We start from the raw sequence: 4330 nt of genomic DNA, 5'->3' as shown, positions 1-4330 counted from the left end.
GTTTGTTAGTGAGAGTGAACGCTTGTTATTACAAATGGAAATGCCATGGCAGTACTTTTATAAAGTCCGCAGCAGCACATCTTGGATATGACAAGTTACAGCTGTAAACTTGTTTAGAGCAAGCGCAGAAGCTTCTCTCAGTCTTCTGAGAAAGTGCCACATTTTTTGTCTGCCTGCTTTCGACTCATGGTGACACTGAGCCAGCTCGTGGTTTGCACTCTGAGCATGCAAACAAAAAATAGTTCTCGAGTGTCTGAGGTGCTGTCATTTTGCCTGCTGATCTTTATCATGATTGGGGGTGCATGCTGTGGTCCGGCAAAGGGCGCGTCATATTTCCGCTTCTTTTCCCACTGTGGTGACGTTAGTTTTGAATTACTAGACCTTCAATTGTTTCTGTAGAGTCGTGCGTGCTGCTGGCTCTCATTGTCGACTACAAAATGAAAGTAGTGAAATTGAAATTGCAACGAAAATTACAATTGTAGACTCACATGAATTGGCACGGTCAGCATGGAACTTCATGATGATCTCTAGGTACATGTGCTTATGATTGCACAGTTTACGAACACAGCAGTCTTAAGACTGAGGTTAAAAGTAACGGGTAGAGGCAGGTTTAATTAACATGCCACCTCAACCCGAGATATATGAACAAGTTGGTGATTAACACAAGGAAAGCAATAAAGTCTAGTAAATGTGTTTTAGTGATGTTTGGCAATGGTGTGCTGTGGGCATAATGTGCACATCTTAGATAGGCATGTAAATCAAGTACATGCTGCACACTTTACCGAGAGCCAGCAAAGATTCAGCTAGCTTACATTAAGTGGGCACGACAGCTTGCAGTGCATTATTTGTGCTCTGAAGAGACGCACCGCTGGCTGGTTCGTGTGCGAATTACCACATCATGATAGCTATTGCCCTAAAGCATCAGATTTCACCTTATGACAGATGGAATGTGCCTGAAACTGTGGTATTTGATCCCCGCTTATATAGTACACGGACGTACGAGCTGTGTGTGCCATAAACACACAATTTCATTCCAGTCTTGTGGGGTCTTCGTCAATGTATTAATGCGCTTGTGGATATGCTGCTTTCAAAATTACGCAGTTTCTCTTGTTTAATTTAGTTTTCTAAATGGAAGTTCGCATGTTTGTGATACATTTCAAAATAGTATTTGATTTTCATGGTTCAGTGATAATCATATCACCGTGCACCTGTGCACTGCTTTAATCTTCACAGTGTTGTATTCAAAGGAATGGCCACTGAGACCTTGTCGGTGATCGGTGAAGTGGGCTCAGCTATAGTACTATACTACATGGGCTGTACTATACTATACTGTACTATACTATACTGTAGTATAGTACTATACTACATGGGCTACATAGACGTGTATACTACATGGGCTGTTTGTGATGTAGCCCCCTCTCTACGTCTGAGCACCTCCTCACCCGATGTCAAATGTGCGACGCAGGGCTCCGGAAATCCTTACAAGGACTGGTCACGCCAAGGCAGTCGACTGGTGGAGTCTAGGTGCTCTTATGTATGACATGCTCACAGGAGCGGTGAGTGTCCTCATGTTCTTGCTGTGCATGCTGGTGCCTGTTTCTTTACAGTTGATACGTGCTTTCGAGGCTGTGGTCCACTTGGAATGCAATGTGATAGCAGTGGCAGCGTGCCCACACATCGACCTGTTATAAAGGTTCACCTTTAGGGCTGTTTATTAAAAAAAAAAAGCTTTGCAAAATGTCTTTTCTATTCGTCAATAGAAAAGGGGTGACATCTTGGCTAAAGCTTGAGATATGGAGCACAATAACTTTTTTGCGGGCGAGTTCGTGCTTGCATGTTAGATGTACGATAGACTCTGAGTAAACAGATTGCAAAGGGGCGCGGAAATTATGTTCTGTGTAACAGGAGCGCCATTTACTGAGAGATGAACAGAGGTGCAGAGTTCAAGTACGAAACCAGTCATATTAGAGCTGGTTGTTTCAATTAAGCAGCAATTCCGTTTAAGAAATTTCTGTTTACTGAGCGTCTACTGTAGAAGTCTAGTTGTGCGGTCTGAGGTGTTGATTACCTTAGCCCTAGTAGTAGGCATTGCTTTTCTGCGACTTCCGATGTCCACTGAGGTGATTGTAATGTGTTACTTGTTTTAATCTTTCCAGCCTCCCTACACAGCAGAGAACAGGAAAAAGACAATAGAAAAAGTAGGTACCATTTTGTTGAAGCAGTGTATGTTCACTTACAATGTACACCTAATTGTGTACACAGAATTGTAGCCTAGCACACTGTATCTTGTGCTCATGCAGCATGGTTAGTTTTTCGTACTGCACCGAACATTTCCTTGTCACAGTGCGGTAAATGACAAACATGAGTAGCTGTAGAAGCGATTGTACTAAATGCAGGGCTCTTTTACCTATCTTTCAAGGAATCTCAATTCTCCAACAAGGTCAGTCGTATAAAATCAAATCAAAAGGAGAATTTTATTGCACAATAATATGAAAAATGTGTACATAGATATTGGGACCCATAGCCTAAGCAGTTAGTGATGGGTCCAATACAAACAAGGTTATAATAATTAGCAGTCTTGTTCAGAAAAAGTAAACAGCAGAAGTATCATACATATTCAAGGAACAAAACTGAAATACAGCAAACGTATAATTACTATGACAAACTAAATATATGTGAGGAAATTTTTAAGAGTACATAAAAACTCAAGGAAATGCTTGATTAGAATGCTTGGTATGTTGCAAACAATGTTCGTTGTGCTGGTTTTGCAACAAGGTTGCACTTCAGAGGAAGTTGTGAGCTCTCATGAACTTGTTCAAGATACCAAAAAAAAATGTTTGAGTAATCCTGAGCAAGTGCCCCTCCTATATCTGGTTGCATTTGTGAAAATTTAATTGAAGCGGAAATACCTAGGACTGTTAATCTGTGTGAAAATATCTTTTTCGTATTATTTTCCATTTGGGCAGCCGATAGGAGATCCGAAATTTTTCGTAAAGGCAGAAATTTAACTGTATTGGCATTCGTTGTGGTGGTATTCAACTATACATAAAAAATTGTTTGAGCATGTAATAAAATGGGGACATTATAGTTTTAAAACCTCTCGAGATTATTACGAAACAACTACCAAATAGCATAGTTGTGACATTTTTGTGGTAAAGTAAGATTTACGTGTTTCGCACCGGCTGTTGCAGATCCTGCGCTGTCGGCTCAACCTGCCTCCTTACCTAACACCCGATGCAAGGGATCTCCTAAGAAAGGTGAGGGGTGTTGAAGAATGGCTGCAGGCTATAATAATGCACGCGTGTGGCAGTATGTTGTTAACTTGGCACAGAAACACGAATACACTTGTTTACTCCCAACATTGTTAAAAGCAAACATGGGAGGCACCTCAAAAAAACCAAAAAACAGTCAAAACAGCCAATTGAGTGAAACAAGAACAAGCAAAAAAGAATTTAGTTCTCGACCTGAAATTATCTCATGCATGTTGACTTTGTTTGTTGTAGATTGCAGTGTCCTTCACTGGGGCATTCATTACTTTTATGTGGCGCTTGTGGCCACAGCAGAACTTGCTGTAAAGGACGGAAAGGGCGTTTGGAAAGGACTAGTATAAGTGGGCTTTTACACCCACTAAAGGTTGGCCTTTACTGTCCGATACTGGCCTCCCCAAGTCCAAGGAATCATGCACGACCAAAGAATCGGGCTGAAGAAGGCCCATCTTTTTATAATGTGAGGGGTCCGCTCTATGTACGGCTGGTGCAGAAGCCTAGCTCCGGTCCCAGCCGCAAATAGTCGTACCGTGTCAACGTCCCCTTCCCGTAGCGCGCGTCATCGCAGCTACGACGGGTTCGGGCGAATAAGGCAACAGGCTAGCACAACAAACAACACTTTATTGCTACGTTAGCAATAACGCGTAAATGTCGCGTAGAGGGATAGTCCGCTCTCGTAGAAAAACAAAGGGTATGGCTTACACCTTCGGTCGATGATCGGCTCGCGGAACTTGGGGCGGTGAGGTGTTACCTCGCAGGTCAGCAGGGCACGAGAGACCGTCTCTCTGCCTGGTCGGCAGTTTTGTTCACCTCCCGTGTCCCTCCCCACCGCGAGGGTTGATTCCCTCGCAGGGCGAGTTCCCTTTCCCGCGAGCCGGGATGCGAGGATTAGCGCGAGGAGTAGCGGGAAAGAAGGGGTTGTCCGGAAAGGGCGACTGTGCTCCTCTCCTAGTGGTTCCTTCGCTCCCGCTGTCAGTTCCCGATCGCGCCTGCCTTAAGGAAAGGAAATGGGCGCGCGTGCTCTCCCACATCCTCCTCCCCTTAAGAAAGCCCTCGGACGACAG

This window comes from Rhipicephalus sanguineus, chromosome 4, assembly GCF_013339695.2.
Source record: "Rhipicephalus sanguineus isolate Rsan-2018 chromosome 4, BIME_Rsan_1.4, whole genome shotgun sequence".
Taxonomy (NCBI): Eukaryota; Metazoa; Arthropoda; class Arachnida; order Ixodida; family Ixodidae; genus Rhipicephalus; species Rhipicephalus sanguineus.
Note: the sequence above shows the minus strand (reverse complement) of the source record.